We start from the raw sequence: 13,674 nt of genomic DNA on the forward strand, positions 1-13,674 counted from the left end.
TCGAACGTTGATACAACAAAATTATATCAACCATACAAAAAAATTAAGAAAATAACTCCGCATGAAATCGCAACGGAAATTGACAAGCTAAACAAAAAAAAGGCACCAGGAGTAGATGAGATTGCTCCAGGTGTATTCAAAGAACTGCCAAAACAAGCCATGTATATGATCACATATATTTTCAACGCCTGTCTAAAATTGAAGTGTGTACCAGGGAGCTTCAAGATTGCACAAGTAATTATGTTGAGAAAACCCGACAAGCCAGCTGAGAAAGTTACATCGTATAGACCAATTTCTCTCCTACCAACAATCTCAAAAATTTTCGAGAAACTACTGATCAAACGTATAAAACCTTTTGTGAATATCCCTGATTTCCAATTTGGTTTTAGAAACAAACATTCAACAATAGAGCAAATTCATAGATTGACTACTACAATTGAAAGAGCATTCGAAAATAAGGAATACTGTCCAGCAGCATTTCTAGATGTATCACAGGCATTTGATAAAGTATGGCACGAAGGACTCATTTACAAATTGAGCAAAATACTTCCAGAAAACTACTGTAAATTGCTTGAATCATATATGTCGGAAAGGAAATTCCGAGTGAAAGACGAAGAAACTTATTCCAACTACTATCCAATCATGGCAGGTGTACCACAAGGAAGCGTACTAGCTCCTCTCCTTTACACGATATACACTGCCGACATACCCGTCTCAGAGAACTCTTTCATTGGCACATTCGCTGATGACACAGCGATTATGGCAACGGATTCATCTCATAGTGAGGCTGTTAAAAAACTGCAAGAATCATTGGATAAAATAAATCAGTGGACCATCGATTGGAAAATAAAACTCAATGAGTCAAAATCTAATCACATCACTTTCGCATTGCGTCACATAAATAGCAATCTCCGCATCTTCCTAAATGGAAATCCAGTTCCACAGGCAGAGTCAGCAAAATATCTGGGACTAAATTTGGACAACAAATTAAACTGGAAACATCATGTGAAACAGAAAGCACAACAAATTAAACTGAAATCAAGACAAATGTACTGGCTAGTTGGATACAACTCACAACTGAACCTGTATTGCAAGAGATTGATCTACAAATCAATATTAGCACCGATCTGGATGTACGGTGCAGCACTCTGGGGCTGCGCTAAAAAATCAAACATCGAAGTCATCCAAACATGCCAAAACAAATTTCTACGAATGATCACCAACGCATACCGTTTTGTGACGAACAAAGAAATACACAGAGATCTAGAAATAAAATGGGTAGCCGAAGTAATTCGAGAATATGCCATCAAACACGAAACGAGGCTGTTAAACCACACCAACATAGAAGCCATTCTCCTGCTCGACATCACAAGCGAAGTAAGGAGGCTGAACCGACTCAAACCACACGAATTGACGTGATGAGGAATCCGAACACTTCATTTGGGCCCGGTCAATGGATCGTCAACCCACTCACGTTTTACTAATTTCGATGCATTCGTAAAGAAATTAGTACCCTTCATCAGTAGTAATAAATTAACGTCAAGCTAAGATTGTACTATTCATACCAATAAAGGTGTTTTTGAAAAAAAAAAAAAATTCTTCGGAACTTGTGGTCCCAAATTTCATCCTATTCATAATATTCGAGTTTAACAATAGAAGTACCAGATTTATTAATTACATCACGTTACAGATACTGCTGTTCGTTTTACATTGTGTTGTATTAAGTCTGCTGTCAGATGAATCATTTAAATTAAGATTGTTAACTTAACACTCAATAAATCCAATTATGGAACTGTTTCTTGTGTGATTATTACTATGTATTATTGACCTACGAACGAATTCTTCATCATCGTTGAACAATGAACTACATTGAAACTCAATATCAAATTATCAATCACACTCCGAAAGTCTCTATTTTGCTCATGCTTTCGATCGCGTTTTCCACAATGACATTTTATTTTCGCTGTGTGACGACGAGAACTCGATTACCATTTGCATCTCGATAAGTAAATGTACTTGTTGGACTATGAACTATCATTTTATACGTTTTGCATACAATTTTCTAGAGACGAAATGCACAACTAATTCTGCAATAAATCATTCGTCTAATGAAGTTTAGTTTATAGCGAACAGAATCGAGAGCTGTTTGCGCTACATTGTTGTATCATATTAGATCGATATTCCAATTATATGTATAACCACAGTGTGGACTTTACCGGCTATCCGATGCGATATATACGGATGAAATTAATGCGTCCCAATAAATTGTAATCAAATTTTTTTCTTAAACTTTAAATAACACTTTAATCCGATGTATAAATTACATCAATCAGTCATACTTTCAATAAGCACACACCACAGACCATAAAATGTGATATTTTCAAATATTTATGTGCCAGTGTCTGTGTGTAATAAATAAGTGTTCGATTTAGAAAAATTAACTCGCTTAAAATCGTCTTGTTATTTTCACACATTTTCGAACTGCCTTACAGGTGATATTAAAATCACGCAAACAATATAAAATTACCTAAAACACTATTTACCATACCGAAATGAATATGACACGATTTGCCGTTAGCTATTATTTTGCTATAAGTGTTATATATTGAGAAAGAGAGAGATATGTAGATGCCTTACCGAAAATAAGTGTATACACAAACGAGGTTTTCATACCATTTTGCGAATTTTTAATTTAGAAGGTGATTATTCTGTGTGTGTAGCCGGAAAGTGTATGCTCTCTTCGCAACGGACAAAAAAATACACCAGGTCATTTCATAGAAATGAAGTCACGCAAAAATCCAAAATGGAATAAATTTTGAACTGACTTTTTTATGTGTGGAACATTTAAACGATATTTAGGATTTATTATGTTTTTCACTTGGAGATATTTAACTGGATAAATATAACAAGAAAAAAGCATAATAAACACACCGGTGTGGACAAGTGATGAGCTATTATGTTAATACAGTTATTTAAGCTTTTTCTTGCCATACATGTCTGCATTTTTGAGAATGTTTTTCTTTTACTTTCGAAATTATTGTGAGTTTTCTCTTTTCTCTCGAAATTATTGTAAGTTTTTTTTTTTGCTTATAATTGGAAAATAATCACTTTTTTGTTCGTTAATTTTACTTTATAATCAAGTTCTTTGTTAACCTTTTATAGATGGAATACGTCATAATGGAAAGACACCTACGTTCCTTTTGGGTTTTCAAGGCTTAGTGAGCGAATCTAGTACTTGGGAAAATATTTTTATTTAATTTTTTTAAATTTCGAGCTCAATTTACTATTTTTAAAAAATTTATTGGAATGTTGGTTCATTTCGTCAGTTTAGCCTTTACAAAAAAAAAGTCTGTGCTACATCTTCTGGCTATTGTTGGTTTTGTTTCTCCGCCTTTCACGTCTTCCAGCTATATCACGTTAGTTTTACTAACTATTATCTGGTAAAACTAAAAAGACTAAAATTTTGATGAAGTCGCTCGAAAAAATGTTATTTGGGAAACGTCAAAGTTCGATGATTTTCCAAAATTTGATGGGCTGCGATACATTGCTAAAAATTAGCTAGATTTATTTCTGTGACAGTGGCTATGGTCGAGCTGGTGTTAGGGAATCTCGCGCCGCTTCATTCACAATAACTCACAAAGTGACATCTTCCTTATACAAAATGTGTCAAAATGTGAATTATTGTGGAATGACGCGGCGCGAGATTCCTAGCAACCGGTCGAGCTATGGTCAATGGTTATTGACACCTACACCTACAAAACTCCGGATTAGAGCTTCCTGCTGCCGTTCAGAGACTTTCATTTTTTTAGAGGTTTTTCACTTGTTTACCTTCATAAAAGTTCACAATTTGACATTATTCACATGTGGGAGTTATGGATAAAAAACGATTTTCGTGATCACTTCGGAAAATTTTTTCTAGGAGCCAACACGATTTTTTCGCGACAAAAGTTGTTCCACGAAATTCTCAGAATGGAACGACGATTCAATTGAGCCACAGTTCGTTTGAATCGCCGTCGGCTTAAATCTCGATTCCACATAAGTTGTTCGAAGTTTTATCGAATTGACTGTTAAGCGTAATGTATACTTTATTGATGATCCAGGCTAGTTCTATGCTGATCGTGGTTTTTATATTATATGTATTATATGGATTTCAGAATATCGTGTTTCGTGTCCTACCATACAAATCATAGCACGAACCACAATACTGCGAAATCAAAGTTCGTGCTGTACAAATTTTTGTATGTAAATTTCTACATCCGGAAAACGAACATTTTTTCCGCTGCTGAACATACGATACAGTCAGAGGCAGTGAAATTTCAACATGAATTTGCTTCAGCTGTTTTTCAGCTGATACATACCACACAAGCAAAACTGTTTATACTTGCTTTACCACTACCACGCGAGTATGTGTAGTAGTTTCAACCGTATAAACACGTATAAATAGTTTTGATCAGCTGAAAATTTCACTTCCTCTGACTGTATCGTATGTTCAGCAGCGGAAAAAATTATATAAAACACTTATATATTAGATTCCAGTGGAAAGCTCAATATACAATAGAAAATACCGTTCACCTCGAACTAGAGGTAGTGATTTACGTTTTCCACACAAATTGTTGCACGTGCCTGCCAACATAAAAAAATGCATTTTGATTTTGAGGTTTAGTAAGTCATAGCACTACTAGCATTAAAGACTCACATATCAACCGTCAAAAAACCTCCAAAATTTGATACACTTGTATGAGCTGTGTATCCTGCATGTACGAAAGAAATGCAGAGCCTATTATGATATCATCAGCCTACAAATATTTTCTATGTTAATGCTAGGAGCAGTGCTATTGTGAAGTAGGTGACTGTCTTAAGATATCTTTGTTTAGCGCAAAAATTAAGCGATGATTAACAGTTGCGATAAGTTAAGTACTTTATTTTTACATGATATGATAAGATGTTGGAACAACGGATCTCCACGTAATAAAATGAATTCGCTTGTTTGGATTGTCTCCAAGTGTTTCTATTCTGAATGTTTGGATTAAAAAGTCACGACCAATAAAAAAACTCAATAAAAATATCAGTTTGTACGCAAACAAGTGTGTATACAGTCGTATGATTTTATGAGGCGAATGCGTCGACAAAACCAAACCACTTTTCATATAAAAATGGAATAATTTAGTTCTTCGTGATAGTAATTGTCAAAATGCTTTCAAGCAAAGCAGTACCTTTACTGTTAACGATCAGTGCAGCTGTCGTTCTTGGCGAACAGTTTCAATTCACCGAACTTCAGTTGAAAGGTGCCTGCCCAAAAATTCGTTACATAACCAATCTCAATTTGCCTCGGATTCTCGGCTGGTACTATCGAGCATTCTCCAATTTGGACAATCCACTCTGTTACAACAATGAAGGACAAACGATGTACGTGGCACAGTATGATGCCACACGCATGGACGCGGTAATATGTTGCCGCAGTTCTGCCGACCCATTCCAATTTGTGGGGCTAGTGTTGGATCTGGAGCTGTGACGGCCACGTCAAATCCCGGCGCTTTCACGTACCAGTTCGAAGATAATGTTTATCCGATCTTTATGCTGGACACGGACTATGAAAATTTCACGATTGCATACGGTTGCAAACCGGGAAGCAGATACAACGAGCGTGATGAAGTGATTTTTGTTGAGTCTCGTGACTATGGTTTGAGTCCGCTGTTGAAGGCCCGTGCTCGTGCTGTGTTGGAAAGGAATGGAGTGCGATGGTCGGATGCGAAGCCTGTTGAACAAGGACCGTCGACACCATACACACCATTTGCAAAACAATGTTTATAAAAAGTTACATTTTTGTATTATTCTAAGTTACATTCGATTGATGACATGATGGCGCTTTGTCGCCTCCAATATGTCTGGTTTGCAATAATTTTTTTTTGATCGCCAGGACCAGCATGTCATCTCTCGAGTATTTCTCTATGAACTAAACACATGTAGCATGTGCAAAAATTGAAGAATATGAAATTAAAATCAGTCAAAAATCCTTAAAAGAGTAAACGTGACGCAAGTCCCTGTGCATACTTCCAAAACAACTGATATCGCTGTAGGTGACGCATTCTGCGCTTGTACGCAAAAGGAAAAATTAGGCCATCAAAATTCTAGAAGAAAAAGTTTGCGTCACAAAGTTGCAGATGATTCGGCTACTTTTCATTTGTACATTCTTTCAGGACGTATTTTTCCCTATTTTAACAATTTTCTTAACAGTACTTTCCTCAACATCTGCCACTTGTGACGCAAATTTTTTTTGGTAAAAATTTTCTTCTAGAATTTTTTTGGCCTAATTTTTGCTTTGACAATTTTTGCGTACAAGCGCAGAATGCGTCACCTACAGCGATATCAGTTTTTTTTGGAAGCATACACAGGTACTTGTGTCACTTTTACTCTTTTAAGGGTTTTTGACTGATATCAATTGTTTTGGAAGTATGCACATGGACTTGCGTCACTTTTTACCCTTTTAAGGGTTTTTGACTGATATTTGAAAAATTGAAAAAAAATTAAAATTTGAAAAATTTAAAAAATACTAAATTTAGGAAAAAAGTTCGCTTACCAAAAGCGAACAAATTTGTTCTACCATGCACATCCACACACACACACACACTTAAAGGTGTTCTTATATGGGAACTTCGAGAAGCCCCAGCTCCCAAACGAGGTCCGTTCCCCCAATTGTTTTTTCTGGAATGTCTTAGAATGACGACTAGATTCTACTCCCAAAATTTCAAGAAATTCCGAGGGGTGGATAAACATAAAAAACAAGGTTCGAAGGGATAGAAAACAGACATAAATTTGTTGCAAAACAAATAAAAAACAGAAAAACAAGAAAAAACACAAAAACAAGAAAAAACCGAAAAAAAAACCGGAAAAAAACGAAGAAAACAAGAAAAAACCGAAAAAAAACAAGAGGAAAACCGAAAAAACAACTGTAAGAAACTGAAAAACCAAATTAAAAACTGGAAGAATTAAAAAGAAAACAGAAAAACAAAATTAAAAATACAAAACCCGAAAGAAGTACCATGTTTTTTTGTTTTTTTCTTTGTTTATAAACAAGAAAAAACAGAAAAAAAACAAGAAAACATTTGTTTAAAAAAAACAAGGTTCGAACGGAATTTACGTTTATCCACCCCTCGAGAAATTCTAAAGAAGACTTTTGAGATATGTCTCTAACTGGAAACACGGACGAACGAACGGAACCACAAAGTAACGTAGGATTTTTTCATTTCGTTTAAAGTACTGTAAGAGACCAAAATGTATGGAGATAGGACTTCTTGGAAGATTTATTGCGTGGCCAAATTTTAAGCTGCAAGAACGTGTGATTTGAATTGTAGCAGTCTACGACAAAAAATTTTTTTTTTAATTTTTTCTAGTAATAGGACTTGCGTCACGGGCGCTATGCTAACCCCCGCGCCCTTGATGGGTTTAGGCCTAAAATTTGTTTCCATCGTTCTATTCGTTCCACATGAATTTCATCTCATGAAGTGACTCTTTTTACGTTTCTTTTGTTAAAAGCATAGAAAATGATGCGGACAGAATAGCTCTGCAGCTTTTTTAAACACTGGACTATCACACTCGGCCTACAACAGAGAATATTTTCGGAAATTAAAGCTCTTGTTTTGTCAAAATTTATTTCTAAAATTTCAATATTTGCACTGGTCAGCTAAATTATTACAAATATTTTTGAAATCAAATTGATAGAAAACTATTTTCGGAAAAACCGGGGAAAACGTCCTTATTTTACTTATTTTCTTGAATTTTTCTAGATTTTCATTAATTTTTACAAAAAAATAATTTTGGGAAAATTTGTAAAAAGGCAAATTTAGTGAAACTTCAGAAAATATAGGAAAATATTCTTCCAAAATTAGTCCCTGTTTTTCATTATGTGTACAAAAAAAAGTAATTTTGAAGTCAAAAGTAAACTTTCTAGATTTCACGGCATTCAGATTTAAAAGAGTTTTGAAAATAAAAAGTCAGTTCCTCATGGTGGCTAGTCACTTTCTCATAAAAGTAAGACGAAATCGTTTAGAATGCTCAAATGATTGTCCTTGTAATGTAAATCGAAATTTTAAAATAAAAACTACTTTGAGAAACTCTGCGGGTAGTATACTGACTACGAAAAAAATTCTGAAAAAATATTGAGGTTTGAGCTGCCGATCCTGTAATTTCCATTTTAATTCTATTCCCATAAAAAATCCCACTAGGAATCAATTTCTTTGTAAGTAAGTAAGAAAATTTACGTGTTACGGCATGTTTCATTTTCATTTACATTGCCTAATCACGTAAAGCATTGTACTTACGAGGTTCCAAGTTGTGTATTTGACAAGTGGGGAATACAGCCCTCCCCTTCGGGTCGGGCTGTAACGTCCCACTTATCAAATACACAACTTGGAACCTCGGAAGTAATATACTATTAATGTTTCGCATATCTGATTAGAAAACACTTCTCCTACAATGTCACCAAATCTGAAATTTTTTTGGATTTTGAACTAAGTTTTTGAAAGATTAAAATGTACTCCCTCTCAGACCTAATAAATTGGGGTTAAATTCCGGAGGAAATTAAATTTTAATTCCAAAAAAGATTTGGTCGTGTGCTCTTAATCCCTAAAAGATTCTATGGATGACAATTCGGAAATATTTCCGGTACGATAATTTTGGTGGAGATTATTTGTCTCGTATAGTTCGAGAGTCAATTGCATTTAAAATCTTGAGCCTATTCTTTTCAAACTAAAGTTTTCATACGGGTCCGAAAAAAACTGCCACGAGTGGACATCACTGTGTTCTTCTTTCTCATAAATACCAAATTATTATTAATTGTTTTTACTTTCGTAATTCATTACCGTATAATATGTACCACTGAGACAACTGGGAAAATAAAATAAATGAAACGATCCAGTCATTCAGTCATGTCGTACAAATAAAAAAGTAAAAAAAAAAAATAATCAAAATAAATAAAATGTTACATCACACGACGAAACTAACTTGTTCACCGTCGTAAGTTACATTTTACACAATTGTAATCAAGATCAGTATCTGGTAAAGAGATAATACCAAAAACAACATAGATGAACAAGTGAGAATATATCGTGTCGGATTTTTTGTTGTTTTTGTTTTCTTCCATATAACATTTGCTTCTTCTGTATACACGTCGTCCCAAGTGATACAACATATATTATTGGAGACTAAGTAAGAGAAAGAAAAAAATGAGAATAAAACATTAAAATTAGCCTACCATTATTTATTAATGCTCGAAAAAAAAAACCAACAACAAAAACAAGCCTTTTGGTTCTTCATCAAAACACATTATTGCTCGGGTGAAACAAAAAAAAGTGGATACATATTGAAACCTGTTCCATCTCATGTATTAGATTATTTTATACGTACATCACATGCGGCATCCAAAGCCACAGTGATATGTCGACCATATAGAGACAGACAAATTTCCGACAAGTCACATTTATTACACAAACATTACGTTATATTTCATAAATGACAAATAATAAACTAGAAAATCATCTGGAGAAAAAAATAATATTTATAATTACACTTTGCCATTATAGGCGAGTTGGATTTATTGGATCATGTCAACTGATGTAAAAATTTCTTTAGTTTTAGATAAATATTCATTTTTTTTTGTTGGTTTGTTTAATACGAAGATGATATACGTTCTCGCGGTTAACTACTTAAGACACAGTTCAATTTTTTTTTTGTAGAATTTAAACACATTTATAGTAGATTGTGGCCGTCCACTCTGGTGAGGTAATCGCCTTCACTTTTGTTAAGCAATGTAAATGCAAATTTATATTTTGACTGTCGACAAGTGTGGTGTTTGCAGCTTGAGCCGATGGCGAGGTAATGCAATCACCGGCAATCACACAAGTGAAAATAAAGATCTCTAGCTTTTATACTACTTACTCGCGATCACATCCCCTGAAATGAGTTAAAGGTTGAGTTACCCTTAAAGGTAGTATCCGTGAAGGAAAAATAGTTTCTCAAGATTACAAAAATCCGAGTATAGTTAGAGGCAGTGAAAGTTCAGCATGAATTTACTTTAGCCGTTTTTCAACAAAAAAAAACCGCTGAAACAAATTCGTGCTGAAAAAGTTCTCAAAGTTTTAATTTTAGAATTTAAAAATTAGGGCCAAATAGGGTCTTATACGGTTTTGATGCATGTACGATGAAAGAGAAGTTGAAATGTTTAAGTGTCCACATTTCATCGCATATGCGTCCAATCCGCATGTGCCCCAATTTGGTCCAAAAGCACATAAAATTACCCTTCAAATGACCATGTAGCTTCTGTGTACCTCGAGAAATTTCTGTAAGAACAGTGTAAGTCTACAGTTGAAAACTGTAACTGCACAAATTTAAGTGTAGATGCATTTTAAACCCAATAAGTCCCGATTCGGATCAATAGTACATGGGATTATCTTTCTAATGACACCCCGCACGACCCTGTACGGCTCGTGTAACTGGAGAAATTTTTGTGAGAAAAGTGCCTGTTTTCGGTTTTTGAACGCCTCACACCAGCCACACAAGCTTCGAAGAATTTTTTTGAAAGTGGATTTGGCTTCTAGGGTCGAAGTACCTTCTAGGTATATACAACTTAGACGAACTATATAGTCTAAGATATATCAGAAAGTCAAATGGAAAATGCGTCCGATTTCGGTAGGCTGTTTTTCAAAACAATTCCTCATGAGAAGTACACCAATATCATCCAGTGCCTAATATTTGGGAATTAATTCCCTAAAATTCCCATTTTTTTCGTTGCTTGTAAACGTTTTTTATTTAAACGTTTTTGAACATTTCCTGATGCTTTACGAGCATTTAACTCTAAAATTTAATTCTCACATTTGATTAATGGTTTGAAAATGATGAAAATTGCAATGGACAAAAAAATTTCCCACATAACATTTCCAAAGAGATCACCGCGATAGGTTGGATTTCTAACAAGGCTGTGATGTAACACTTGACCTGTTGTGTGCCTTATGTCGTCGTCTAGTTATATTTTATTCTGATCATATCACTCTGGCATGTTCGTACACACATCAAACAGGTAGATATAAACAACAGACGAAAATGAAACTCATCGCGCAGTAAAACATATTTTTTCCCCATCTAATTGCAAAATGTCTCATAATACCCATCTACATTATGCAATGTGCAGTTGACATTGCTGCAATGTTACATATTAAAATGTAAACTCAATTACGGCACAACAATCCGATTGAAATGTAGATTACCGAACTCATTATATTGGAAAAACAGACAGTCGTCGGGGCATTACAATATGAATTTTCAAAGGTTTCGTTTTATTATCATTTTTATGTCTTAACAATATGGTGTGAAAAAGCATAGGTGGAACTGACTCAGCATTTAACAATAATTTTCGAAATGATCCTATCAAAGCTTAGAATCACCTCCAGCTTTACACACACACATTATATACGACAATAAAATAAAGACGAAAAAAAAACCCCTCAAATACTAATCGCATTCACGTTTAACAATTATATTTATATAATATTGTTCTGGTCTGGTTATATCCGTGGTATTATAATATAGCACACACAGAAACGAACATATTTATGTTCCGTACGTGTTCAAGCATAATAAAAATTAATTTCCTCCTGTGTGTGTATACACTTTTTGATCCACATTTTTCATTTTATATTCAAATTGAATGACATTCTACACCATTTCTTTTCAGTTGTAGTTTGTCTTCCTATCACAGATTCATCATAACGATTTCATTCCTGGTATAATACCCGTGTGCAAGGTTTAAAGAACTCATTAGAGCATGTGCATTTCGCCGTACGGGGGAATGTGTTGTGTTGGGTCTTTGGATTATTACAATAAACGAAATCCATTCAAACACCAGTGAAGGAAATGCATGTACACAATTTGAGAAGACAAAAGATTTTTATTTGCAATTCATTGGACGAACTGATATCTTATAAAACATAAAAAAAAGTAATGTTCGTCTCTACGGTTCTTGTATACACTGTATGCGCTCTCTATCGGTCTCTGGTATGCTTAACAGCGGAGATGGATTAAGTTAGCAATTTGAATGAATTGAATTCAACTGCTCAATGGCTCACGTATGTAAATATTATGCGAACGGAACGGAACGGATTGGATGCACTCGTTTTATTTGTTTAGATTTTATTTTTCGTATGCGACAGTTGTAACTTGCTTTGTAAGACGAATATATATATATATCTAAAAGAACTATAGTGCCGTGTGGCACATAATAATAGGATAGGAATATTGATGTTGGTCTATCGAGCACTTAGTACTATTGTCACTCGGAAGATAAAAATAAATACTTTGGAAGTACGAGGGAAAATCTTTGAAAACTTCAAAAATGATTTTTTTTTTATTATCGGCTCCTAGAACCAGTGCCTATTTTTGATAAATTAGTTTCCTGAATTTTCTTTCAATTTCCAGAAATCGAAAAATTGCAAAAATTTCTACAATAAAATGACAGCAAAATAAAATGATCGAGTCTTTTTTTTGAAAATTGAATTTCAATTGTCAAAAACAAGACTCGATCATTTTATTTTGTTTTTACCTTATTAAGAAATTTAGGAATCTACGAATTTACGTTACATTTCGTAAAAAGATGAATTCCCTAGTATTGTGTTCAAAACAAGTTTAATTTGCAAAATATCCGGATTTTTTATTCAAATTTTATTGGCAGATACTATTTGCACCTGAGTGCAAATAGTCAATATGAACACTATTTGCACCCGATTGCAAATAGTCAATACGAGCACTATTGGCACCCGGGTGCAAATAGTCAATATGAACACTATTTGCACCCGGGTGCAAATAGTCAATATGGATACTATTTGCACCCGGGTGCAAATAGTGAATATGGATAATATTTGCACGTGGCGGGTGCAAATAGTCAATATGAACACTATTTGCACTCGGGTGCAAATAGTCAATATGTATGCTATTTGCACTCATGGGGCAAATAGTCAATGTATGAGCTGTTTGCAGTCGAATGGTCGTTAACATTATGAAATATGACTTCGCGCGGCGCGAAATCATATTTCATAATGTTAACGACCATTCGACTGCAAATAGCTCAAACATTGACTATTCCTTCGCTTCAACTAACAAAAAACATGTTTTTCAAACAAAAATTTCATTTCGTTAGATTGGTCAAGAAAATATTTTCAGTGAATTACGTTGAATTGTGACAAAACAAAAATAATCAATATTTTTTCTTTCGACGCTTTGTGGAAATTCCATTTCCCCAAGGTCTCAGAAGGGCAGCTAAATGTAGTGCATTTTGACAAAGGTTACTCATTTGGACCACACCAAACTCCTCCCTTATAAACAGTTGGTAGATGGAAGAATTCAGGAATAAATTAATCTCCTTAGACAAATTGTAGAAAGATGAATTCAGTAGCGACGAACCAACAGTTTGTAGAAGGATGAATTCAGTTGGAACAAACCAAACTCCTTACTTTCAAAGTTTGTAGAAGGATGAATTCAATAGGAACAAAAGAAAGTCTTTCCTTACACAAATCGTATATGGATGAATTCGGTAAGGACGAACCAAACTCTTTCCTTACAGTTTGTAGAAGGATGAATTAAGTACAAACTAAACTCCTTCCTTACACAGCTCCTAACAGGATGAATTCA

Source organism: Bradysia coprophila, unplaced genomic scaffold, assembly GCF_014529535.1.
Source record: "Bradysia coprophila strain Holo2 unplaced genomic scaffold, BU_Bcop_v1 contig_297, whole genome shotgun sequence".
Taxonomy (NCBI): Eukaryota; Metazoa; Arthropoda; class Insecta; order Diptera; family Sciaridae; genus Bradysia; species Bradysia coprophila.